At 42.7% G+C, this 27,977-nt stretch overlaps 1 protein-coding gene across 5 annotated transcripts in view; it reads left to right on the forward strand.

Moving 5' to 3' along the window:
* The first annotated feature begins 6,316 nt into the window (after positions 1-6,316).
* Positions 6,317-27,977, forward strand: part of SLC23A2 (solute carrier family 23 member 2) — a 57,226-nt gene continuing 35,565 nt past the window's right edge. The window contains exons 1-2 of one of the 5 annotated variants that reach the window (XM_063358719.1): positions 6,367-6,427; positions 7,245-7,328. The gene's annotated coding sequence lies outside the window, so the exon portion shown is untranslated. Of the gene's footprint in view, positions 6,428-7,239; positions 7,329-16,186; positions 16,259-21,557; positions 21,656-27,977 lie in introns of those variants that run through there. The other 4 variants (XM_063358723.1, XM_063358721.1, XM_063358724.1 and 1 more) reach the window with 4 other exon arrangements.

The raw sequence follows: 27,977 nt of genomic DNA on the forward strand, positions 1-27,977 counted from the left end.
TAGTCCCTTTAGCAGGGTCAGCGCACCAGGATGCTGTCCCGGTCCAGTGCTTCCCGCCCTGCCAATGGGGCACGGGCCCATGTCTCATGAGGGAGTTAAGGGCAGGCACATATCCCTTCTCCCACCTCTGCTCTAGGTAGGGAAAAGAATTTAACGGTGGCAAGATGGGCCAGAGCTTGCGATTACACTTCAGTGACGCTGTATCAGATTGTTTGGCACTAATTATGAGTAGCGGAGAGGTGGCACTTCAGGCAGGGAAGGAGTTAACAAAATAAAGGGCAATTTGTGGGGGAGAAGTTGGAGTTCGTTGTTCCAGGCTCTGCTGTGGATTTCCTTTTTATCCTTTCATCTCTGAGGCTTGGCTCTCATCACAAAAGGGGCTGCTAGTCCTTCTTCTTTCTGTTTTTATTTAGACTGCGAGTCCTTCAAGGCATGGACTGTACCTTAACCTGTGTGCAGGGGCACAGTGGGAAAGCTCTGTCGGCAGGGAGCTATAAATAGTGAGCCCGTCCAGCCCTGTGGCATCCACGCTTGCTATAATTGCCTGGTTTGCACTCCTGTGACGAGCGTTAGTTCAGCTGTCAGGGAAAGAAGGAACTGAAAAGTATTGCCACAGACAGTTTCCAGCTCTCCATTTGCCCGTTGAGCTTCGGTTTAGGCCCGGTTCTCCCTCTTGCCTCAGGGAGTTCTTCTTTTTCTAGCTGTGTGTGAATGACGATTCCCAGCGTCTGCCCAGCGTGAGCCGGATAGTTCCATTTCAGAAACAGCTTTGTAGAGGGCTTGTTGTGGTGCTGCCTGTTTCAATCTTTAACTCGTGCCTCAGCACCACGCTCATTTATTTTGTCTTGCTAGAGGACGTTGATTCTGCAGCAATCATTTTTCTACCATTCCTGACATCACTGTGTGTTTTTGTTGCTTTATGCTCACATGAGGAATTAAATGAGTCATGGGGACACAGTGGATGAAAGTAATGACCACATCCAAGACCATCCTTCCTCTTTGAGCACACCATGGATGTTTTTTCAGGCTTGTTTGCAAAAGGATTCAAGTGACGAAAGGTTAAAACAGGGATTTTCTCTGCTATCACTTATCTGCTGAGATATGAGTAAGCAACCACGAGAGTGCTGCTGCTAGTTCTTTGCAAAGGAAAGGACCTTCATTTGAACTCTCAGTGGAGGTGGCTTAAGAAAACCTATTTCATCCAGTGCCACAAAATTCCTCTAAGGGACTTACAAATTTTTTGTGCACCATGTTCATGCCCTTTTGGAAGCAGTTTAAGTGGATATAAGTTGCTCTGGTCCTGCCAATACAGGTCTGTCAACAGAAGCTGCCATTTATTGCCACAGCTTTGAACGACAGCCACCCATGAGCTTGATGCAAGGTGGCAAAACCCAGCTTGTCTCCTGCTCGGAGACCATCTCTCCAAATGACATAGGCTTCATCTGATGGGTAGCTGCAAGCAAAACACCAGTGTGAATGTGCACCGGTAAAGCAAAAATGTCAGGAGCTGTCAGCCACAGGCTCTTGCAGTGCCTTTTCTGCTGCCACAACATCTCAGAGTCAGAAGTGGCTCCAGCGATTCAGCAGTATTGGCAACTAGAACCTGGCAGAAAAAGAAAACAGGGAGGATAAATGCATGCTGTTTTCCTGGCCCCCTCCTGCTCCCGCTCTTCTCAAGATGTGAGAACTAATTTCAGGGGCTGTGCTTTTGAAAAGAGAACTGGGAATGAACTCCGACAGGTGACTAAGCCCATCTCCTCCTTCCTCTGCCAAATACAGGCCTCACTCCTGACTCAGCGAGTTAATCTCATCTATTTGGTACAGCCCCTGAAGGTACCAGACGTAACAGCATCAAGAAAATTAGCTTCTCATCCAAAGCATGAGCTGTCCAGTTGAGCTAGTGTTACTGTAAAGGTTCCTTCTTCCCAGTACTCACTGGTAACATTTGGATGAATACCCTGTGGCCAGTGTGGTCTGAGCAACCCTATAGCGAGAAGCACAGGAACCCGTTCTGGGTTGTTTGTACTGTGCTGGCTGCTGGAATCTGGTCTCCATTTACAAAATATTTTGCATACACAAAGGTGGAGGAAGGCCTCCTCTCTCCAAAAGCTACCAGAAGTAAAACCATCTTGATACGAACAGCAGGGACCCAACAATTCTGCAACTATGCAGATTTTTTTTCTCCTGCTCAGCTATTGATTTATTATGTGAATTCAGGCAACTGTAACTTTGCAACCCCCGCTATTTATCTTTCTATATAGCAAGCACAGCAGTACATCTGCCTCTTGGATCACGGACTGAAGCCTCAGTAATTTGAGTACTTGGACCAAAGCAGCCTGAGATCCTTGGACTAAAAGCCCTATTTGCTATTAAGAGCACTTTGCACTAATTAAACTTCATAAAATTCTTCCTGGGTCTTACTACCTCCATTTTGGGGATGACAAAACTGAGGATTTAGCTCAGATGACAGACCAGGAAGTATATTGTTCAGTTTTGGAAATTGTTCTTAGAAAGAAATATTTTTTTCTGCTAACTCTATTTCCTTATAACGTTTCGGGGAGGGGGAAGAGCAATCAAGTCATGGCTGTTCCCGAGATAAACTATAAATTTATGTAGGTCAGGGAACCTGAAGTGGTGTTTTCCACTAGGTGGTGGTAGACAGCATTTTTTAAGAGGGGTTATTTGCTCTTGCTTTCTTTACCTTATAGATAGAAGCCCAGGGTCTGCCCAGTTCAGTATTCTCTTCCCCTTACAGTCACTACTCCGTATTCCAGAGAAAGACGCAAAAGTATCACCGCTGGTGAGTTGCTAAATTTGTTGCCTTTTCTTGGGAAGTTTTTTTTCACCTCCTAGACAGCTGTTCAAATACCAATTTCAAACATAATTTTTATGTTTGTAATCCGGTAAAAGATATTCCTGTTACCCGTATACATGTGTGCTGGGTTGTTCTTAACTCCTGACTCTATCTGTGTGATTCACATAAAATATTGTTAATCTGATGTGAGGCAAACTATTTTTTTATTTCCTTGTTTTATGTTGTTAAAAAAAAAAACAAACAAAAAAACAATAAACCCAAATCAAAAACACACAAAAAGAACAGGATGGGGAATTGGAAATGAGCTCTGGATCCCAGACCCAAAACAATCATCCCTGGATACAAGTAGATGCGAAGTGTTGATTTGGTCTTTCGGAGATCCTGTACTCAGGTCAATGATTCACATCCCCATTGAGGCAATGCTTTGGTTTAAAATGGAAGTTTGAATAAACAGAAAAGATACCAGCCAAAAACACTTCAGCATTTAAATTTATGCCAGTAATGTACATGCTGCATCTCAAGAAAACCCTGACCTTCTGTAGTCCTGTCCTTATCATTTTATTTGCACAGAGCCATGAAGAAACAAACAAAATAAAGCTGGCGTGCTTGGGGAACATACTCATGAAAGGTTACCTCAGACTATCGCAATAATAGCGCGTTCTCTGGCTGCGGAGAAGGACACCCAGCCCAGGGTGGTAAAGGCTTGACTTGTCCCACAACAATATCTCCTTACGGAGACTTTCAGCTCCACATGGGCACAACCTCACCACAAAATCAAGTCCCTACTTGCACCCTGTCATGGAGATGTTGCAGTGATTCAGGCTGGCAAATATCACGACGCACTATTTGCTCATGCACTCTTTAATTGTTACTCCTGTGATTACATTAATACCCTAATATTTATCCTGCATTATGAAAGCAAGCATAATGACTGATTAGTACAAAGAACAGAGGGAGGAATCGGGACTCCAGGACTGTAGTTTTAGCTGCATAAAGTCAGCGTTATAGGAATTTAGGCCAGTTAGGGCAATTACAGGAGGAATTCAGGCTATATATTTTTGATGGACAGGTATTTTACACTGGTTGAATTGGAAAGACTGGCATAAACCTTCTATTGTGACTAATTGTCTAGATGCAGAAGCACTTTACCTGTTCAGGTAAATCCCTGGGTGACCTTTGAGGAGCTCAGATAATCTCCTAGATTAGATCTAGCAAAGAAAATAAAAGAACAAAGGGAAAGTGTCTCCTTTAGAATCTCAAAGATCTGCACACTAAATGATTAACGGCTGCTAATTTCTCTTGATAGCATTGTCATGAAGGACAGCACATGCACATCCTGTGCCTCTGATTCTTCCAACTTTGTTATGGTTCTGTGAATCATTCAGGCAGAAAGTGACTGAATGTTTTTATAAGTATCTCATGGTTCTTCACTACATTTTAATAACAGAAATTATATATGCCAATAATCCCAGTAAAATTATTTTTACTTCTACAGCAAGACAGTGTGTCAGCATAAACCAGGCTCCGTCTCCCTGAATGAGTGAAATACGGGGGTATTTTCTGAAACTTTAAAGCATGGAAGGCCACCTGGAAGGCAATTCATCTGAGAGGAACAAAGGCCTGAAACATGCTTTGCAGGGTTTGAGCCCAGGATTTCAGGGGGTCTAGTTATGTCAAATTCAATTCTTGGAGCACTCAATCCACTTCTACCATCTTTCCCCTGCTTGTTCTTGGGATTATCATGACCCGGAGGTCCCTTTATCTGTTAAATTTCAATCTGACTGATGCACACGTCTGAACTTCCCACTTGCAGAATTACCTGTATTTCACTCTGACACCTTCCACTGTGGGAGGGCAGGTTAGAAAATTATAAGACTCAAAAAAAATAATAGAGAGAGCTGTGTCTCTGCCAGTGATTTCTGAACACAGGAAGTCCGCGCAGGGAAGCTGCATCGCTGAATACATACGATCCATCTTCCTGCGCAAACTCCCGTCAACAGCGAAACTGCTGCAGTCTCAATCAATCTTGCATTACTAAAATGTCCCTTACATCACAGCTCCCTGTTCCTCTACCCTAACAAGCAAAGGCTATTAACATTTAAAAGCTGCACTAACTCTATGTATATGTTTGGGATCAGGCCAGGTATTGAACAATGCGAAAGGATCGATATTCATAATCTAGAGCAGCAGCAGAGATGCGTTGTGACTTACCCGTGTCCTATATAGTTCTCCATATGGTTCATTTGAAAGCCTTTTAGAAGCTTAGCAAGGAGTGTTGCAGTGAATGTGGAAAAAATGATGCACGAGGATAAGAAGCACAAATGCTCCAGAGGCCTCATAGGGTCTATGGTCTTAAAATAAGCTCCTGGGTTTTAATGGGATCTGATGAAACCCTCTTTATAGGGGCAGGATGGAAGGGGTTGGACAGCTGGCCAACAAATACTTGGTAAACATTCCTGGTAGCCAAACTCTGCGCAAACAGCAACTATTAAGGCAAAGACCTGAAAGATCAACAAAGAATTGCAGGTCTGGGTAAAATGATGCAATGGATTACAATTAGTGTCACTGGTCCAGGGAGCACAGGCTTTCCTATTGACTGACAGCGACGAGGCACCTTAATCAAATAACGAAGGGGGCTGGTGGGGGAGAAAGCTCAGCATCAGTCAATATTATCTCAAGGACACCTACTGTAAATGAGCAGGCTGGTGTTTGTGGCATGGTTTCGTTGAGGGAGAAAAGGTAGAAATTACCGCAGGCGGCGGCGGGGGCTCGGTCCCGGCTTCCCAGAAAAGCATTGAGCAGCAAAAGGTTCCGTGAGCTGGCTGGCTCTCTGAACGGCCAAGAACTGCGCGTACTGGAAAGGGCAGAAGCCAAATTAAAGTGAGTTAACGTTATCAAAACCCATTAGGAATTTCAGGTTTTGCCGAGAGGGACGGGAAAGCAGTGTTGTCTGTCTTTGGTACAGGGTACCGAAGCGGCAGGTGTCTGCAGTATGTCTGAAAACACCCACTTCCATGCGCTGGTGGGGGATCACATCAGCTTTGCCCCGTGCCCCCAGCCAGAAAACTGTGAACATCTCAGAGAAGTGAGATTTTGGCAAGACGAAAGTGTGTGTGGTGGAGGTGTCATCTTTTGGGGGGGCTCAACTTCCTTACCCTTCCTTTTCTTTTCCCCCCTAAACTCAGTCTCCTATTATAAAAGCTGGATTTTTTCCAAAAAAAACCCCAAACTAAACCCTAGAAAGGGCCAGGGCTGAGGGCAGCCTGCGGTGACACCAGGCGAGCGCCATTTCCCTGGGGGCTGTGGAAGGACCCTCCCAGGCGAAGCGCCGCGGGGAGATCGCGCCCCGCCGCGGGGCCGGGAGCCCTCCTCGTCCCCTAGGCGGGCCCAGCGGGTGAGGCACCCGCCGCCCCAGGGCCGCCATGGCGCCTGAGCCCTGAGGGGAGAAGGGCGGGTGGCGGGCGCCATCTTGTCGGGGGCGGAGCGGGGCCTGGCCCGCCCCGTGCTCTGCCTGCCGGGGCGGCCCCGGCCCCGCCGCACTCCCCGCTGCCGACCGAGCGGAGCGGAGCCGCAGCCTCCAGCGCCATTGCCGCCCTCAGCCCGCTATGGCAGGTGAGCCCGTCCTCCTTCTCCCCGGCAAGGCGCCGCCGCTCGCTCGCCCGCCCGCCCGCCCTGAGGGAGAAGCCTCGCCGGCGCCTCCCCCGCTGCGCTCTTCCCTCAGCCCGCCTCGGTCATTGCTCTCGCCTCCCGCCTGCTGTCACCTCCATCCCGGCCCCCCGCTGCCGCCTCAGAGACGCCCTCCATCCCCAGACAACCGGGGCTCGCCCCTTCCTCCTGCCGGGGAGGTGGGTTGGGGCTCCCCCGCAGCCTCCACCATGTTGCCCGGCCGCGGTTCACCTTGGCCGAGGGGCTTCTGCGCCGTCCGTACCTTCCTCCTCCTTTCCTTTTTATTTCATATTTATATTTTAAAGCCTTCCGTGTTTTCCGTGCCGACGTTTTCTGGCTCGGCATCGCCTCCAGCCCGGGCTGGGCGGAGGGGAAGGGGCACGGCCTGGGCGGGAGAGGGGGATGCCTGAGGTGGGCACCTGCGGCGGGATCACCTGCCCTGTGAGGCGGAGGCACCCCCGGGAGGCGTCCCTGGGGTGCTGGGGCGTGTTTCCTCTGTTCGTGGAGATAATCTATTTTTTTTTAATTATTTTTTTCCCCCTTAGTCTGAAACAAAATGGGTGGCAGAGTCGTAAGCTTGTAAATGGGATGGAGAAATGCAGGTTAATTCTCCCCTGGTCCTGAAGGGGTGGCCTCGCTTTCTTGTCTGATCCCGTTCTCGTGATACGCTTTGAGGGTTTGGTTTGTTTTTTTTTTTCCTTTTTATTGATTTGTTTCCTTTATTTCGTTGGCTTTTTTTTTTTTTTTTTTTTCCCCAGCGCAGATCGAAGCAGTAAATATTTTTGTTTTCGGCTTTTGACCTGTGAGCCCCGTTCGCTGTCGTGCATGGTTTTTCTTTTGTTTTAAGGTACGTTTTGGGTAGAAATAAGTGATGTGGGTAGTGCAGAAAAATGCCCGAACAAAGCTTGCTGAAAGCCTTCGATTGGGCTTTCTTACTTAACTGGCAACGACTAACTACCTATATTGTGCATCTCTGTTGTTAGTGGCTTTTGCCTTTTTTTATAAAAGGTGGGAATGGAGGCAGAGGCTTGTAGGGTTTCATTCCTGGGCTTTCATTTTGGAGCCGTCACTGTCATTTTGTAGTCTGAGAAGCCAAATGCTTAACTAAGGTTTGGGGTCCCAGGCAGCACGGCCACTCACCTCCCCAGGTAGGTGCAGGCAGGGGCTGACCCCCGAAGGGAGCTGCAGGCAGAGCCGGCAGAAGATTCTGGCAGGAAAGGGAAATCCCCAGATGTATTTAAGACAAGGTGAAGACCTCGCCTGATAATTTTTTCCATCTTATCATTTGCCCCGTGCAGCTGACACTCTTGGTATGAGTTCAGTGCCAGGTAAATTCTGCGCTCCCGGTTGCTGTTGAACTTGACCAGCTGAAATAAAATTACCAAATGCTCTGTTTTCACAGGGAGCTTAATATGTCTGTTGTATCCCCGCTGCAGTGCAGTGTTGCCATACTTAAGCAATCTTTAAATTACCCAGTATAAGCTTTAAATAAAAAGCTGATTTGGGTAGTGGTTTTACTGGCAGCTGGAGTGTGATGCGGGCTGTAAAACCTAGCAGAGAAGCAGAAATAGTAGAGCCGTTAGCTACTGATGTGCTGCACGCTGCCAGAGCTGGACTTAACGCCGCACACCTTGATCTGCCTAGTGATTTCACTATAGATAAAGGATTATTGCAACAAGTAGCTCAGGTTAGTAAACTGGAAAATAATCCTTGAGATAGGTAGAACAATTGGATTAGTTGATGAGCTCTTAGAACCCTCCTCCTAGCTTCGAGTCATGATCCAGATAGCTTGAAATTAGAGCAGTATTAACATGGAGATGCACTGGATGAAATTCAACCTCGGGCTAGAAATGAGGTTAAACAAGCCCTGAGGTTTTTATCATGGATTTAAACAAGCCTTTGGCTTTAGTAAAGACGAGAATAGGAGTTGAAAATGTCTTGTCAGAGCCGTGGGGGTAAGGGAAGGAGGTAAGGACTGCAGTTCTCAAGGGTGGGTTGTGCTTCTGCTGTTCCTTAACAGGCCACATTCGTGTGGTTTAAAATCCATCCGTCTGTCATCTGTCTGTAAACCCTGCTCTTAGCTGGGCTTAGATTTGAGGAACTGCTTTCTCAAGGCACCTGGCTCTTATGTTGAGTAGATGTAAGGAACTGGATGGAAATAACATTCTCTGAGTACGGGCCTCTTGCTCGTTCTGCATCTTCAGTACGGAAACAAATTGAAGGAAAAGCAGCTTTTCAAATAGTAGGATAATTTGGGCTGCAGGTTGATGAATGTTTCCTTTGGTGGCAGCACCATTTTAAGCAGCCCCCATCCATTACCAGCTGCGCGGTCCCAGCCTTGTGACCCCTTGGTGGTGCTGGTACCCCAGTATGGATGGCTGCTCAGTCAGGGAGGTCAGGGAGCTTTTTTGGGTTAGTCCACAAAAGCCTTGCTTTTATATTGAAGCGAGATCTGTTTGGAGAATTTTTACGTGCTCGTTACCCTCCCCAAGCCACGGGTAGACCTCTGTGTACATCCCTAAAGCCGTACTGGGTGATGTGTGGGTATGGGGTTTTTTTTTAAAGACTGCTAATATGGGAATTTCTGTCTCTGTAGTTGAAGCTAACAGGGAGTTGAATTCCAGCGGAGAAATAAAAGTCCTGTCTTTGGTATTATTTGGTTGGAGACTCTTCTTCAGGGGGAGCTTAAGATGATAGTAGTGTTTGAGGATTTTTATTATTTTTTTTCCTAACAGAAAACTTTATGTCTGTGGATTTTCTCCACATTTGTTTAGAAGACTCTGTAGAAGATGCTGCATTTGTATGCAGTTACTATTTCAAAGGTTTTAAAATTAAGTCGAGTTTGCTTTCTTTGATTCTGTCAGTGTGTTTCTTTGTTGTTTTTTTTCTTCCTGGCATAGCCAAATCTGTCAACTTCCTCAATATAATGGACTTTCTTATTGTGCTATGAAGTGGCATTGTTGTGCTGTTTGGGTTGATTGGAGACGGTCGAAAAGTTAAATGGGTGAAACTTTACCCATCTTCAGTACGGATTCCTCCAGAAGTGGCTGTTAAGCTGCTCTAATGACCTAGTCCAACCGCAGCAGTTAACCTCTTCTGATCCTTGTGTGTACAGGGGGAAGTCAACTGCGCACCCTCCAGCTATTCCAGTTCATAGCAGATTACAAACCAGTGTCTCACCCAAGGTGATTTTTGGAAGATCTTGTTCTACTGTAGCTGTTGCTCTCAGTGTCTTTGTGTTAACCACGTAAGAAAAACAGTGAGAAAACTCAAGCCCGAAAATATTCTGTGGGGCCATTTCTTCAATAAATTTATTATACTTTTGAACGTTTCTTTATGCATTTATCCTTACAAGAGGAAATGCAGATGGCTGCGCAGAATGTTTTTTCTTCCATTGAAGGAGATGGCTCAGGTATTGCTGGAAAAATGTATTTGTATCAAGTGTTCTTATTTATGAAGCTTTAGTGGTCATGGAATGGTATGACAGCAGTTACAGTGTTTTTATTTTACTTAAAAGCTGCAGGAAAAAAATATTGACAGTCGGGATGAATAAAGAGAGATGCATCATGATGTAGTGTCAGGCAGGAATAAAATAAATCATTTAAAATGAAAGCTATTTGCCATGTTCTCTAGCCGTTCCCAGGGGTGAAGTGCATTAAGACATTGTGCTAACTTCGTGGTACAGCACATAATACTCTGTCAGTACTGGGGAGCATATTTTCTTTATGGCTAAATATTTTTAGTTGTTACGAGCTGTCTTATGACAATGTTTATTTGAAGGCAGGAAAGAAATCTGATGATATTTGGCTATTTTCAGGTTATGGGAAGGAAATGTCTGCTATTTGAACGCCTTTCTATTTGAGATGAATCAAAATGTGGATTTCTTGCCATGGTAATTTGGCCACGAAAGGAGTAGAACTACCTCCTTGGGAAAGGGAATTGGAGTGTTGACACATCGCTGGCACTTGGGGGGGAAAGGAAGTAGGAGGGAGAACTAGTCTACTAGTTAAGAAGCTTCCTGCTCCGGTTTTATTCCTTGCACTCAACATTAATCTTGGCCATTTCTGGTGCCAAACATAGCAATAAAAATGTGTATGGCATCAGAAATAGAATCATAGAATGTGTTGGTTTGGAAGGGACCTTTAAAGGTCATCTAGTCCAGCGCATCTGGACTACACTACAGCGTGCCTGTGTGTCTCCCATGGTTTTCTAATCCAGTGCGCTCTCAGAGGTTTGATGAACTTATTTCTTGGTACTGATGTTGTCATCGGTCTAGTAAATTGTGAATCATCATTTGCCTTGGGTCTGCAGAGAGCTGTGACTCTTCTTGGCTCTGCTGTGGCCTCAGAGTAGAGTTGGACCCATTGGAGTTTGAAAATTCTGGGTTGGTTTCGGGAAGGATGAATTGAGTGCCGAGGTCCCTGCGAGGCAGTCCCAAACCACACGTTTTGGTTGTCTCCATCCTGCGCAGCGGGAACGTATTGAAAAACTCTTTGTTCCGATTCAACAACTCCATTTTATTATGTGCAGAGGAATAGCTGGGCTTGAGGTAGTTGTAAAACTAGCCTTTAATGGTTTTATAATTAGAAGTTCAATGATCTAAATCTCCTTGTGTCTCAGTTCTCAGGCCAGGAGATGAAAGTGCTGGTTATGGAGGGCCGGGGGGGGGATGCAGTTACCATCCAAGTGTCTGGTCTTACTTTTATTTTTTTTTTATTAAAAAAAAAAAACAAACTCAAAAAAACCCACAACCACCTCAGGAGAGAATAAACTTTGTCCTTTTCTGGCAAAAGGCAATTTCCAGAATGTCTTCTCGCCACATTGAGGCAGCCAGGATATTTTATTCTTATCCCAAAACCTACGTTACTAAGCATGTAATAAAACTGACTTGTATTGGTAAGAGTGTGTCACGTGCGCCTTAGAATCGTGGTGGAGCTGGATTTTAGCTTGTGTATTATGGAGTCCAGTAAATCTTTCTCCCCTGAATGGATGATGTTTTGATCTGTACCTGCGTCAGCAAAATGCCGGAGAAAGCAAGCTCTGTCTGATAGTTGTATTTTTAGGAGCAGATGGGAGCAGATTAGTCCTGTTGTAATTTTGTTTGAAGAGCTGTAAGTAGCAGCACCGTACCTGTAAGTATTTTTGAACTTTTAGGCGCTATGTGGTATGAAGGCAATAACAACTTGTTTATGCGTGTTTGGATTTAACCAGCATTCGCTTGTTATCTCCTGGGTGATAAAAGGGACTGTTTTAATTCAGCACCCGTTTCCTTTATGCTTGCTTTAGGTTAAAATTGCTTGAAGTATGGGCTCAAATTAGTATAAATGGTGAAAGAGAGATTGACTCACCATTATTTTGGTTTTGACTGTTTTGAAATGTAGTGACTCACCGAACAGATTTCGAATCCATGCCCCCCAAATTTGTTGTCTGAATTTATTTTTAAATCGAACTATTGCAGTGCTTGTGTCATCGGAACAGTAGTCTGAAGCATTTTGAGAATGCATGGTAGACAGCAGTGCTGGCGTAGCCGGAAAGTACATAAAAAGCAACTTCAGACTTTTGTGCACTTACATTCCTGAGCATTAGCCTCGTGTGTGGATGCTTTGAGTAGTTTGGGCTCTAAATGTAGCAACGCATTTTAATTGGATTTACTTTTATTTTGCATGGCCACGAAATGGCAGCCTAGGGCAATAAGGCCTATTTTAGTGGTATGCTGGCTATTAGTATGTTTGTAAGATTGTAAAAGTTAAGAGAATAAATTGCAGTTTGGAAGCTTTAATAGGAAGGTACCTTAAACACTTGGTCAACTAAGTGTGCTCTTAGCTGTGTTTATATGATGAGGCGGTTAATGTGCCGTTAATGAATTTATCCCAGTCTCCCAGTACTTTGGATGTCGTCGTTGACCGGGTGGTAGCAATGGGAAGAAAATGCTGGAAATCTTTGACCGCTGGAGTCTGCCATTAAGCGCTTTCTTTTCTAGCACAGAAGTAGTGATATGAAGGGTTTCCTTTTTTTTTCTGGCCTTGTTCCTTTTATCACTTACCTGTATTGTCATGTGTTTAAGCATGTAGCTCAGTGTTGCTGTTTTGTTGTACTTTCAAAGAAAAAAAAGGGTGTGTATATGTGCTTATCAGTATTCAAGGTCATATGAGTATCTCGTAAAAATAGGCATGTGACTCCCATGTCACGACTTTCACTTTTTATTTAGAAGCTTGGAATGGAAATAAAATGCTGCACTGCAAAGTTAGCAACCTCTTTCTTCTTTTGTGGGCTGAAAAAAGTGAAAGTGTCCCAGAGCTTATAGCGCTTAATGGACTGTGCTGTGATAAGGTTTGCATTTCCATGGAGTCTTTGAATCCCTATGACAGAAAAAAAATTTTCATAATTTTTACAATTTTTCTCTGTTTATTACTTGCGCGTTGGGTGTGGAGAATCCTGTATTCAGACACTTACCATACCTGAGCAAAGAAAACACAGCCTTGTTTTTGCAGACGATGTAGTCCAAAGCACCAGCTGCTTCACAAGTTACAGCAGCTGGTTTTTTTCCTTTTCCATTTTTTTTATGTAAAATGAATTGTTTCTGAAAGTTGACTAGATATTCCTGATGCAAGCATTTGCTTGGTCATATTTTAACAGATTGGAGTTTTTGATAAATCCTTAAAGAGTGTGGCTTTCCAATGCGTATTTCATTGCACAAAGGCCAAACCTAAGGAATTATCGGGATTCAGACTGACAAGAAAGAAATTGGAGCTCCAGGTCCTTACTCCGTAGGATCGGACCACAAGACATAATTGCGGTATTTCACACTGTTCTGTGTCCTGTCATATATGGCAACAATAACAGTTATCAGTCGTTGTCTGATATTGAAGTATGTATTTCTGTGGGTAGTTTAATTTTTTGTGGAATTTTGGGTGATTATGCTGAATATAATAATTATTATCATTATAATTTTACAGGGCTCTATTCTGGTTTATTCAGACTGTTATACACTTGTTGGTTACCTGTAGTTTATTTCAACTTACATGCTTTTAAAACATACAAAAAATCATATGGACAAGGGAGTGGCTTTTTTTTTTTTTTAATACCCAAGTATTATGTTTCTGTTGTAGTAAGATCTATTTATTTGCTCTAGCCAGAAACTGAAAATTGAATGGGAACAGCTCAATTTGTGCTGTATTCATTTCAGAACATAGAAAATCTGGCTCGGTATAAGTAATAATCTTCAGTGTTGACTGCTCCTATGGCTTGAATTTTCCTGGCTTGCTAGTCGCGTACTGAGGTTGGCTCTTAGGAGCCAGGCTTTCAAATGATCTGACGTTTTCATTGTCGGTCTGTCTTGTTTGCAAATACCAGAAAAGGCAAAGGATGGAAGCCTGAGCTCTTACAGAGACGATAACGTGATCCTTCTCCTAAAAACATAGATCTAAAAAGCCCCTTCTGCAGAAGGGGAAGAACTGTAATCTTGAGCCCTGGGTACTTGTAAACATCCATTGCTAATGAGTCTTCCTCTTCTTTGCAAGGGATCAAACGCATTTAATGATTCTCATGAAGATGCCTAATAAGGCACAATCAAATCAAGCAAAGCTGTCAATTAAGCCTTCTGTTGAGTTCCTCAGTATAAATGAGCCTAACCCCAAAGTATTATCTGAGCTCTCCTTCTTGGCTGTTTGGTTTTGGCAAAGATTTTATGATCAGTATTAGCCCAATTTTTAATTTTGCTGAGGTGCGCTGTTCTTGCTTTGTAATCCCGCTGAATTGTAGACCGCGGAGCAGTGCGCCGAGTGTATTAAGATCCGAATCTAATTACTGTTTTTGTTCTGGAGGCTGTTGTGACAGGTAATGTTTTGTTGAATGGCAGGTAATAGATTTATTATGGAGAAAGCACAGCATGTGGGTACCTTCAAAGGAGTCGCTATCTGTATTGGTCTTTTCTCCTCTTAATTATTCAAATGGAAAATTTTGTTTGAGGGCAAAATGTATGCCTAAACGATATTACACCAAATAGTGGCAGCAAAGAATTCTCACATTTTAAGTGATGCCAGTTAAGTAAGAATATTTGTGATTTTATTTATTTATTTAAGTAGCGCTATACAGACATTTGCAAAAGAGCCCTGAAGATGAAGAAACCAGTAAGGTTCGATATTGAAACCACAGTATATTGTCCAAAAAGGGTTGTTCTACTGGCAAAAATCATAAGTATTCACTAAATGTTGCCAGAAGACTTTTTTGTAAAAAGCATGTCTTGCTGAAAAGAAAAAGCTTTCCTTCAATAAACTATAGTTGGCATAAATATTATTATAAGTAGTGTGAACTCTGTCAAAATACTATAAATTTTATGCTTTTCCTGAGCAGTCAGTTTGGTATAAAGTGGACTATTCCATTTTTGTCACTTCAATTGGAGAAGAATTCACTTAGCCGCCTTTAACAGTTTCGTTGCTTGCAGGGATATTTAATGCATTAATATATATTTAATACATTCTTAATTAACCGCTTACGTATGGAGAAAAATCTTCAAAGCTGTTGGACTCAATTATGTCTTACATCTCTCCAGGGTAACGTGTTATATGACGTACAGGTTAGATGTCAGATGGGTTTCAACAGGTCCTGGTTACCTCCTGGCTCTACTAATTGTCCCTGCGGAGTCAGAGGACTGAACCGGTGGCGTCACATTAACTTCTCGAGGCGCGAGCAAGATGTACAAATGCACGTTAATAAGGAAGTGGATCGTGAGTGCTGTGCGTGTAAGTGCTCTCACCTAAGCCTGCCTGAAACATGAGTACGGGAAGTAACCAGCAAGTCTGGTTAAACACAAGCCTGTCTCTATAAACACTTCCAGGCTTGTTGTGAAATTAATAAATTAGTAATTGGTTGGCTTAATGTGTGGGAATCAAATGTAGGGTTGCATACAGTTGTTTAGTGTGTGGGCAGAGAATAAGTAGTGCTGGTTTAACTTAAAATTCATTAGTGGCAGTAATGATTTAATTTTTCCCCATGGCGATGTGAAACCAAGCTATGCTTAGTGACCAAAACTCGTGGGACATACAGTTGGTCAACAGTTACCGGTAGTAATAATAGCATCTATTATTGCTAATTTAATTTATAATAGTACCTATTGTTGCTGATATAGTTAATAATAGCATCTGTTATTGCTCTATGCACCAGTAGATGATCTGCTTGTGCCCTGCCTTTTGCCAGTTCCAGCAGAACAAAATTCTCCTGCTGTTTTGGAAGTTGTGGCTTCACATAAGGACTCGGGGGCTCTAAAACCCAGCACGGTGACAGCTTACTTCTGGGAAGGTATTTGAGCAGATGTGTCACAGCAGTCTGAAGCCAGAAGGTACTTGGCCTGCAGAACTGAGGGTAGTGTTTCACGCAGCAAAGGCTGCCTGCACAAAAGCGCATGAAGAATCATGCTGTCTCTCCCCCTCAACGCCTGGAAGCCTTGAAACATTTCCTCTGCAAGTGGTATAAATTTGCTGATTATTCCCAGGAAAGATTTCTTGAAATAATCTTGAAGGAATGAAAGGTCACTGAGCAAGGAGGGCATAACTCTCCCAACTGGATAATTAAAAAGAAAATTAAAAAGTGTGCTAAGTTTGAGATTGACTTGTGGCCATGCTTTGAAGATTAAAAGGGCTTTTTTCATTTCAGATGAAGGAGGTTGGGACTGGTGGGAGGAGGAGTTGTGGCTGCTGGAGCAGTCGGGCAGTGCTGAGAAGCTGCGTTTGTCGTTTGCTTACTGAACCGTGCACCAGATACAAGGATCACTGAACGCAAGTGCGTCTATCTGCTCTTTTTCCCCCTCTTTGAGTCTTCCAGCTAGAGTTCTCAACCTGGCTGCTCACAGTTTAGTGAAGGTAGATTTTGGGGCGTCTGAGTAAATGGTGTATCCGTATATATAAAAATAACAAATACAGTATAAATAAACATAGGGGGTTTTTGTATAAACATGTTTTTCTTTTAGAAAATGAAAATGATGGCAACTTCAACTAAAAAATGCAACTTCCCATGTTCTTTGCACAGCCTGTAGCAAGATCGGTGTGGTGGGTTGGTTTTTTTTTTTTCTGTGCAGAGGTTTAGCCTGCACTTTGCAGTCACAAACATTAAGATATGTATATATATAGAGAGAGATAAAGCTACAATATGAGTGTGCTAACTAAATGGTAACAGCAAAATAATGCCAAAGTAACACCGTCAGCAGCTAACACCAACGGATATTTCAAGTCTAGACTAAGCACCTAAATTTGCATACCCACTCCGTTTTGTGATCTGCGGCGTGGAATAGGTCAGAGCTCTTGGGCTGCTCCTGGGGTTTGGCTCATGGCTAGAACCCGTGAGCACACCTGGGGTGTGCTCCTGTGCTGTGATGTTTGAGGAGTGAAGGGATTGTGGTCGTAGATGTGAAGTCTAACTGCAGAGTTCCCGCTTGTAGCTTATTAGGAGTAGGGTTATTAGATACCCGGCCTTATTGTTCCCTTGGCTGAGTTATCGCATACTTGAGTTTGGGCCACATACTGTCTTCTTCCAAGCGTATGTTGAAGTTGACAGTGTTTCCCTGGACATCTGGGAATACTTGAAGGTAATGATGCTTTAAAGGTTGCAGTCAGCAGCCTTGCATGATGCCATGTTGACCAATAAATGGTTTTTACATTTGTCTTAGAAGAAAAATGATTTGAGCTTTTGCCTTTAATTACAAGCATACCTGGAGGTCCAGGAAAGACGTAGGCGTCTGACTTAGTTTATGGATGTGGTGAATACAATGGCAGGTCACAAAAAGCACATTCCTTCTCCATTAATTTCTGAAGCGCTTTGATCTGTGCCTGTGGAGTGTAGGGCTTTGGCTTCACTAGTCTTTTGTTGTTGTTTTTCCTTAAAAATGATTTCTTATTTCTTGCACAGAAATCAGATGTAAGTATTTTTAAAGGCACTTCCATCTTGTAATTACTTTTTTACGTAGAACCATCGGTCTGCTTTGGCGTACATCTCAGACCCTAGAGTTTTTTACAAGTATTTAGAAATACACAGTTACAGGAAAAGTTGCAAGAAACACTGTAATATAAACTGTAACTGAATTCAGGATTTAAGAAGAACAGAAATTGGGCACGATGCCTTGTATTCTCTAACTGGAAAAGTGGAATTCACTTAACGTGAACTGCCTCTAGGTTATCCCTTCTGTTAGATGTGCATTTAACGGATTAGAGTTGTGTACAAGGCGTATGTGTAAGCAGTACCCGGTACCATGCATTGCTCATTGAATTGAACGGTAAGCTTTCAAAGCAATTTCAGTAATTCTTTGTGTATATTTGATACAGCATTAGGGAAGAGAGCAGTAGATGTTTTCGTGTTAAATCGTATCTTCTGGTAAGTGCTTTTTCAGGGAATTTATAATTCAGTGGATTTATAAATGTGTCTACAAGATCAAACTTAATGGCTTAGTCTTTCTGCTGTTCCAGGTTGTGGGTGGAAGTGGATCTATTTATTGTACTAGTATGTGGTGCTGTTCTCTGGTGTTTGCTGTATTACGTTAAGTGTATTCTGGAAGATGTTGATGGGAGTATAAGTTGAATCTTTTCACTGATGTAAAAGATTACATGTTTGTTATGACTTTGGTAGGAAGAATACATAAATTAGGAGATTGTTACAGAAATGTAGCCGGGAGACTCATTTGGCTGTCATAAATGAGGCATCCTACACCTCACCCTCCTGATGAAACAGGATGTTCTTGCAAAGATGTGCCTTTGTCTGACAGCGTTGTTCTGAGAAGGGTGCCTTGCAGCAGCTGAATTTGTGAGGTATCTGCTATGCTGGAACGGGCGCCTTTTTTTTTTTTTTTTTGTTGTAGATAAGTTGTGTAACAGAGAACCTCTTCTTAACTGTTTTTTCAGTCTCTGCATCAGACTTGCCTTTTCATGTTGTGTGTTTTTCTTGTTACTACCTGGCAATATATGAAGGTTCAAAGGAGGGATTTAGTCACCAGGTGTTTGTGGCCACTGGGTGATATTATTACGAGTTCTGATCATATGAGATAACCATTATATGCCATCCCTGTACACAAGACACAGTTTTCAGTACAGTGGAAATAGGTGACTTCAAAGAAGAATTTTTTTTTATTGACTCTGAGTGCTGCAAAACTGCCTCAGAATACATAATTCAAAGTCAGAAAGTTGCCTGTAAATTGTCGGTTTACCAACGTGTGTCTGACAGTAAACATTTGTAGTTTGAGCAGGGCACTCTGAATTATTTGTTTCATGCTTAGAATCATAGAATCATCATGGTTGGAAAGTGAGATCATCGAGTCCAACCATACGCACACAAAAAAACCCTAAACCCCTGCAATCTCTGCCACTAGAGCATGCCCTGAAGTGCCAAATCTAGATGTTTCTTAAATACCTCTAGGGATGGTGACTCAACCCCCTCCCTGGGCAGGCTGTTCTGGTGCCCAACCACTCTTAACTTAAACTGAACACTGTATATCTCTGAAGAAGGAGGCAAAAAAATTGGGTTTTCTTACAGTAATCAGAAGTGAACTCCTCCTAGGAGTAACAGTCTCAAGGGAAATGCTCCCATCGGTTTAAATTTCAGATATTAAGCAGGTTATAAAAATGATGACTAGCTGTGTAGGATCATCACGACAGCGCTTCTTGCACTGAAGTAGAGCAAGATAAATTGTCTGCTGTGATTTCACTTCCATCAATGAATGCAGCGACACATAGAGCATCTCATCTGTTTATTCCCGTCTGTCTTTCACAGCGTTATGAGGTTTGAAGAAGCACTGTAAAATATCCCACTGTCTTGAAACAACAGTTGCAAGAATTATATCTTGAATGAACATTCATCTCAAGTATGGCACTGATTAAGTACCTATTCACTGCAAAGAGTTTTAACCAAACAACCTGCGATTAGATCTGTCCAGGCCGTCGATCATGGAAGCTGGGTTTTAAGTGAAGGCATCCAGATTAGTAGGTGGTTTATTTGAACTGAATTACTGAGTGTAAATACTAAGTAAGTAATCGGAAATAAATCTTCCGAATGATGAAATTCTCCACTCTCCAATGATGAACTTTGGAGCAATTAGTTTTAATTGTGAGGTAAATAGACAAGTCTCATTTAATTGGATACTTAAGTAATGTTCCTTGCATTTGAACTCAATAATAGTTTGAACTCTGATATTCAGGGCAAGCAGCATTTGAGTCCCTGGCATTGTTTAATGCAACTATTTAAAAAAAAAAAATAAATTCTGGATGGTGGAGTAAAAAAGCAAATGGCTTATTTCCTCCAAAACCTGAGGGATTTTTTTGCCATTGATCACTTAGTCCTGTTGTTCTCTGTGAGCACGTCAAATGCTTTGAATAAAATAATTTCCAGCATATTCCTCGCAAGTATTGTCGATGAGTAACCTTGCAGGCAATCTGTGGACCTGTGGTACAGCAGTTCGTATTTTATGGCCTTAAGATATGGTGATGCTTGCATTAAGGGCCGTAAGCTTTCTCCTTATTGAAACTGGAAGATGTGTCTGTTTGTGAAAACATTTGGAATTCAGAAGTAAAGAGCAAAGGAAAGAATCTAATAATTGGAAAAGGAGCAAGTAGAGGAGGAAAATTTTCAACATCTCTTTGCAGTGGAGATTAAATGCTGGAACATAATGTGGTTTTATATACGCATACATAGCATAAAATAATCAGTGGAGTTAATTGGCTTTCTTCCATGCATTCTTAGCAAATGATGAATAAAGAGTATTGCACATAATAAGTCTCAGCTTTCAATTAAATGTGCCCTATTCAGTAGTCGGTTCTTTGATGCGAGAACAAGCACATGCAGATTTCTGATCTGCTGATGATGCTCAGCTTTTGGGTCTTGACAATTAAGCAAGCTTCGGCAGTGTGTGACAAACCTTTTAAACTTGCATTAACGCTGGCTTTGCTCCTTAAGCGGAGGGAGCTAGATGGCGCCATCGGCCTGGCTTTTGCCTCCGCGAATTTGGGTTCAAAAGGTGCATTTCAGGTAAAGCGAGCTTATTTTCTGCCCTGGAGCACTGTGCTCTTGGCCGGCTCTCAGTTGGGCACAAGCAGTGGAGATGCCGCGTATAAATGCGGGCAGCACCTGGTGGGTGGGTGTTAATTTCTGGTGGCCTATTTTAATTATCACTTATGGTATCGATTGTAGAAGTGATGGTGTCTCATGCATACTGCAAGCACATGCTGTATTTGGGAGAGGTAACTGCTTCCCTCGTGGGGTAAGGGGATGGGGTACACACTTGATAGCGAGTGATAACTTGAGGCAGGGGCTGTGATGTGACAAATTATTAAGTGATGTTTAGAAGTGTAAGGGCAGCCTTAAGACTGCGTTGTCCTCCTGCAGAAAGAGAGCTGGGTCAAGGAGAGAAGAACAGATTCATGTGGGACTGCATATTAATTAATGGGTGTTTTTTCGTTAATTCAAGTCCCACTTCTATTCCTGCCTCCTTTTTCATCTTGCTTTACTCTGTGGCCCTGAACATCACTCTTAAGCAGTGTTTTCCATTATGAAAGTGAAGGAGCCCAGCACAAATTATATCGTGTATTTCCCATCCTTGGTGAGGTTGTGGATTGCTAAACTTTGTCTTGTGGAACAGAACTTTGAGATCTGGGACCTCTTGAAAACTGGCTAATTGCTAATAAAAATATTTCCGTGCAAGTTGCACAACGGAGGTTTATGGAAATGCTAACTTGATGGAGAAAATCCCAATCCTGATTACAACTGTTGGAGTCAGGCATGTAAATATTTATGCAACTTGAATTTTGGGCGCCCTGGATGGGTTTTCTCCCCGTAGCATTGCAGGTTATGCAAAACCCTTGAACCTCCTTGTCGGGGTTGGTGTGTGCTCACTGCTGTTGCTCAGACAGACTGTTCGCTTACTTTTCGTAACTATGGCAGAGGCGTGTAGTAACAGTTTATGACCGTGTGGTGTCTTCCTGCATTTCAGCCGTTGTGTAACGCGCCGAGATTGTGATTGGACACAGGACAGTTATACAATGTAGTGAGCCCAACCAGATTATAAAAATCCTCCTCCGGTATGTCTGCATCCTTTCAGGCTGCAGCTTGCAACTTGGGCTGTGGCACTGAGCATAGGCTGGGAGAAAGGTGGTGGAGGAGCTGGCTGAGACGGTCCCTAGAAGTTGGTTCAGGTTTCTGGAGGTAAGAGCTTCTTTGAATTCAGATCGTCAGGTGATTACAAAAGTTCAACTGCTTTAGAGTGGGTGTTATTAAGAAAGAAAAGTTAAACCTGATAAGCTCAGGTTTTTAGTAAGTTTCAGTATCTTAAAGATTTGAGGACTTAATTTTCATTTAAAAATTGTTACCACTGTACAGAGAGACTCAAAAGTATTTACCCTCTTTCCTGTTTACCTGTGAATTTTGGCTTCCGTTTAATTTTTAAAATGTGAGAAATTTACATGAGGTTTCTGTAGTAAAAAAAAGAGATATTAAGGATGTCTGACCTCAACGGTGCAGCATCTTAGTTTTTAAAAGTTTCTTGAATTCCAAATCTTTTATTTTAAGTTAAATGGAAGTGAGATATTTATTTCAAGAAAAGCCTAACAGATAACTCAGTATAAACTTTTTCAAGTGTGTAATCAGTTGCTGGTTTTATATTGCTTACTGGACTAAAATTGTTCTATTTCAGCAAGGAGTTGAGTATCTGTTTCAAAAATAGACGTAGGAATGCCTAAGCCTTTGGAATGGAGCTTCGTATTCAGAGTTGAAGAAGTTGGCACACCACCCTGATTTCCTTAATAAATGGAATTTTTCCTAGTTGAGTCTCTAACTTCACCGTTGTTTTAATGTGATTAAGGTCTTGGAAAAAACGTAGCTTTCATCAAAGTGCCAAGTAGAAGTACAAAGAAAGTTGAGAAAGGAATCAGTGTGTGCTCAGGTTGCTTTCTGAATGAGGGAGCTTAATGAACTGTGTATTAACATCCAGAATAATGTGGAAGTATCTGAATTCTTTGATTATTAATGCTCCACAGGGAGTCTTGTAGGGACTGTGTACTATTATAAATCAAGTTAATGTGTACCACAAACAGTGAGGGAGGTGTACTGTGCTGGAAGTGAGACTATAAAGTAGTAATGTGTTTTATATAAGGAACAGTGATCTGCTACTTCAGTTTTATTTACCCTGAGCATCATTGCTATCTAGAGAATGCTGCAGGTGCCATTTGATACCAGTCACTTGATGTCAAGCTGTAAAATTGTTATCTCCTCGATTTTGCTTACACTTCTTTGAAATGTAATCTTATGGCTGCTTCTGTATACTTCTTTCTTGATCTTTGTTGGGACTCTGTTAACGCAGACCATTGCATACACGTTGATGGGATCCCTTACGGAGGGTGGTGCACAGGCTGCACAGAAACTTGGCAAAACAGTTGGCTATTGGAACAATAAAATGAGGGAGTAATGGGGTGAAAGATGAGCAAGGAACTGCTTGACCAATAATGTTTTTGACCAAATGCACTTGCAGGTTGACCTATGCTTACTGGAAATACTCCTATTTCGGATATTTTTGTTTAGAATCGTAGCCTAAATAAGCTCTTTTTCAATAACTTGAGTAACCAAACGTGTAGTTTTTGAAAGCTGCGAGATCCTTTGTTAATGTCTCATTCAGTTGGAGCTAAGTCCTCTTCTCAACAAGCTCATTCACACAGGAAGTTAATGAGATTTAGCTAATGTGCTTTAAATCAACGGAGGGTTTGAGCTCGGCATAACTTTCCTGGGCATCTTTGTGTAGACATGCCCCAATAACGTTGGTCAGTTGTTGAGAGGCACTATTCTGGATGGCAGTCAAAATACCAACTACTTAAAAATTCATTAGTGCCTACAAAGAAAGAATCTGTTTGCACTTTGAAGACTTACTTTGAAGTGAAGCAAGAAACTGACTTGGGACCAAAACTTCTTAAAGTGCCCGTCAGCTCTTGTTTTTTAAAACCTAAATGTTAGGAAGTTGGGCATATTTAAAACAGCAGTACTTTGCTTCTACTGCAGGTAAAGGGAAATTATGTCTTTTTGTGAAGTGTTGCATTAAGAATTTGAAGTATATACTTTTGTTATTTTAAGTGTGGATGTAGTTCGCTCTTGATTGCGGGGGGAGGGGGGGGATTGTCTTTGTGGCATTTAAGGACATGGTAGCATTTTGGTGCAATTTCATTTCATGGGAAGGAACTCTGGGTGCAAGAGCTGCCTGGTAAAGACAAATCACGAGTATTTTTCAGACCAAAGAGGCTCAGTTTCAAAAATAGCCCGAGGAAAAGCTCTACTTAAGACGAAAGCGGGAAGATGGTTTTTACATGTAGCAACAGAAGATTAAGCTCTGGTGCTCTGCAGATTTTTTCACATCTTTAAGATGGTCAAAATCCCCTGGAAGGTTGAAAAAACGCCCTTTGGGCACACCTACGTATCTGGAACGGTTTGTGGGGTAGAGGACCTCACGGGCGCCGTATCCAAGTACCAGTCTGGAGGTGTAATACTCCTGGCCAGCACTCTGAAGCAATTGAACTTGTGGTTGCGGGTCTGCAGACAGTACTTTGATTGCATCATGTGAAGTACTTGTTGGGCTTTATTAGCCTCGCTGATGAGATACTTGTTGATGAATCCTTTGAAATGGGGAAGACATTTTTGCTTTGTAGGAAAACATCAAGCAACGTTTTTGACAACGTTGGGTAGTAAAGTTTCCACTCTCCTGATTGCTTGTAATTTGGTCGTGAATATTTTTAAGCCCCCTTGGTAATGTATTGTTTCATTTTTAATGACTTCTCAGAAAACTTTCAGGCTTACTGTATTTATGCTGTTAAATAGCACATGTGAAGGGTTGTGGCAGGCAGGCTGGAGAGCGAGGGGGGGGGAATCTTGTTCTAAGGTTCTTCTAGTATTAAAAATAGTGTAACTCAGGACTCGTAAAAGTGAGGACACGTAGAAATACAAACCACAGTGCCCGTGGCTCCCATCCGATGCACAGAAGACAAGGTGTGTCTAGTAACAGGAAGGGGAATCTTTGATTTTTAATACCTTAATGGCACAAAATCAGCACAGAAATTTTGTGCAACGGGCTTAACTAGAGCCAGTAGCAATCTGCAGAAAGCTGCTGTTCCATAATTAACTGGGAATTGCCTTGCTTTTATGTTAAATTGTGCGTCTGGACAGGGATGGCTGTGTACCCTGTAAGTAAACTTGTCTAATTGGAGCCTCCACAAAATTCCTTAATTGTCTGCATTGTTGGTTGTGAAAGCGCAGAAGCACTCCTGTTTCCCTAATCAGTTTGGTACAGTGTTTCCGTGAAGGAGTTTCTTTCAAAAGTTGCCTGATCTGTTGGCATCCATCCTGCCACCTCCTGCAGCCATCTGCATCTCCCTGGATACTCTCGTGCCGATCTGAGCCGTGTGTCTGCCTGTCCCCCTTCTCCCTGTCTCTTGGGGAACGTCAGCTGGCAACCAAACTGTAAGCAGCTCTGTCCCGCGACGTGCGGTTTTCTTTAATGTGTCCCTAGTGCTGTACGCTAGCATTAGCAGCTTGGCCTAAATGCACTTTCTTAAACTAAACAAACTAAATGTGGTGCATTTGTTGCTGGCTTAAATTCTTCATAGCTGTCTGATGCTACGGGAACTGAGAATTTATCTTTAGTTGCAGTCTACAGCATGCCCTTTCCAGAAACAGCTCTGCTGTGCTCACAGTATTGGGTATGAGGGGGTGAAGTGGATTTTAAAACTGATTTTGTTTTCTGCTCAGGCTTGGTACATTTTAAGGATAAATCATCCTGATGTGCGGGCAGTCCAAGTCCCTTTCCACATCTCTGTTGTGTGTCTATTGCCAAAAAACATAATCTCAGACATACAGGATGTCTTGATTTGTGTTCAAACACATCGTGTGCTTGAGTTTTGGAGATGCCAAACACTTGAAACTACTGCTGGAGGTGGTGGAACTCCAGATGTAATGTACTGCTGCAGTTCAGGTTATTTGCCTCAAGTGTTTTGAATTTATTTAAAATTTAGGTGAAGCTAACCTCGGTTGATGGAAGGTAGGACAACTTCTGGCTGAGCGTCATCTCTGCTTGCAGGAGAAAGTTGCTGTTATTCACATGAGTCTGACAGCTAATTACAAATAATAAATGGAAGATGGTAATTAAGCTGTCACCTTAATTTGATTCTAATCTCCTTAGTGTATGCAACAGACTGAGCTCTCTTGGCTCTTCAGCCATCTGTAAAAGCCAGAAAGGTCCTGGGCTGGATCTGACACCACTCCTTCCTCGGGGCGGTGTGACATGTGCTTTCCAGGTGGCATACCTACGTTAGTGCTCCTGGGAGTTTTTCCATCAGTACACTCTAAAGAATGTGCTGTTTCATCGCCAGATTGTTTTACAACCACGCCTGTTGTGCCTCCCTTACAAATACTTCCTTTGCACAGCAGTGAAGGGCCACCAAACGTCGGTCAGTTCCTGATTCTTCCACGGTCAAGGTGGAGAGGAGAGGACCACAGGTACTGATTAACTAGTTAGTTCTGTTAGACACTTCCGCTATGCTAAGAGATAGGAGGGAATACACTTACCTTTCAGACGAGCTAGGATTCTTCTTCTAACTCTTTTCACCAGCTGGTTTACTTGTGTCCCAGACCTCTTCCAGCAGAACTTAGTGTTGGAGGGAAAACAATACAGCAGACCACAACTATAAGGTAGCCAGTTTCCATTTGTCCTTGCAGGCAGCTCTGCCACTTTATTGAGGGGTAAAACACTTGAGATTGTCCAGCGATGGCTGTGGTCTTAGGAGACCTGGTACCAGTAATAAAATGCTGTGGCCCCATCATGCAAAGCACTAAATCGGGCCACTTAAGTTGTGTTCAAACTTTGTGCCCATTGCTCATGTTTATCTGCCCAGCTTTATGCTGGGTCAGCTGTCTCCTGTCCTCAAAGCAGCTGCACAAATCAATATGGAAAGTCTAAAGTATTTTGGCTAACATCTCTGTATGGTGGGCCTGGCTCAGTTGGTAAAAACTTGTGATCTAGTTGAAATTTGGAAAGACCCCCATGGTTTTAGGAAGTTTTTGTTTTGAATTTGGAAAATAAGGAAATACATAGAGCTGCTTCCCTCTTAAAGCTTCTGGGGAAAACAAACCGTGCGTCATTCTTACACTTTGGAAAAACAGTGATTTTCATAGTTGAAAGTCATTGTGACAGTCATGGCGGAACCTGAGGTCCAGACTAAGCTTCTTCCAAAGGGTTAACCTCTAGGTCTGCTCCTTGCAGGTGTGGTGCAGTGAGCTTCCTAATATTGACAACGTATCCTGAGCACAGCATTGCTTCCCAGTTGTGGTGCTGCCGGTCTGTCAGCACCTGACAAATTGTTGACTCCTCTAATGGATGTTGGAAAAAAAACAAAACAAAACAAAACCCAAACAAACAGAAAGACACCAACAACCTATTGCCCCAAGCACGTTGCAGTCTGGAGGTCGGATTGGTTTTGTTTTCCCGACTCATTGCTTTGCTGAACTCTGGATTCAAATGTTAAAGGCCCTCAAACATAGCACCGATGAACGCCATCACAGCAAATCTGAATATTTTTTTTATTTGTCTTTTGTAATTGTTAACTGGGTATTCTCAGAATAATACGGAAAAGTAGGGAACGTTTGTAGTGTGGTTCAGCCAAGAACTAGATCAAATGATGCTGCTTTAAAAGAAAATAATGTGTGCAAGGGAGAAGACGTATATTATGGTTGCCTCCACCTTTAATGGAGTTCATGATCCATTTTTCCATTCCACATTAATAAGCTCTTTACATTTATCTGTATCTTCTGTCCTGCCCAAGTTAACTTTTGAATCTGGTAAGAGGTGGGTTTTCAAATTATTCTTGCATGCGATGTGGTACCTTGTGAAATAGAAGCTTTTTGTGCGGCCTGTCTTGGTATATGGGCAGATTTCTCTGTAGGAAAACCTTTGTTGTGTACTTCACTGGCCATTTTTATTTGTGGCAGAGGTTCCAGAGTAATGACTTGCAGGCAGAATCTGAAAGGAGGAAATGAAAAGTAGGTTTAATTACAGTCTTGCATTGTACATCTCCATCTCTGATGGTTTTTTCTTTCAGTGAACTTTGAAATGCATTATAACTTCTTTAAACAAAATGGCAGCTCCCTTGGTAAAATAGAAAATGTGATGTTAGTGGTCATGAAAACACCAAGTGTAAGAACTACCACGTTGTGTCAAACCAGATGCTCCCGTAGCTGTGTGTCCTGGTGTCCAATCTGGAAGATGATTTGTGTGTTGGAGAAAAGGGCAAACGTGTCGAAGATCCAGAGTAGCCTTTCCCCAGCTAGGAGGGTTTTCCTCCTGTGAACTTGCACCTAGACTATCCCCTGCAGAAGCTGTTTGTCTAGATACTAATCTTATCTAAAGCATTGTAAACCTGTGTCAGCTTTTGGTCTTCCTGGGTTAATCATGTATGAGCACTGAAGATAATTTGGTATGGAAAGAGATGAAAGTTAA

The sequence above is a fragment of the Chroicocephalus ridibundus genome, chromosome 23 (assembly GCF_963924245.1).
Source record: "Chroicocephalus ridibundus chromosome 23, bChrRid1.1, whole genome shotgun sequence".
Taxonomy (NCBI): domain Eukaryota; kingdom Metazoa; phylum Chordata; class Aves; order Charadriiformes; family Laridae; genus Chroicocephalus; species Chroicocephalus ridibundus.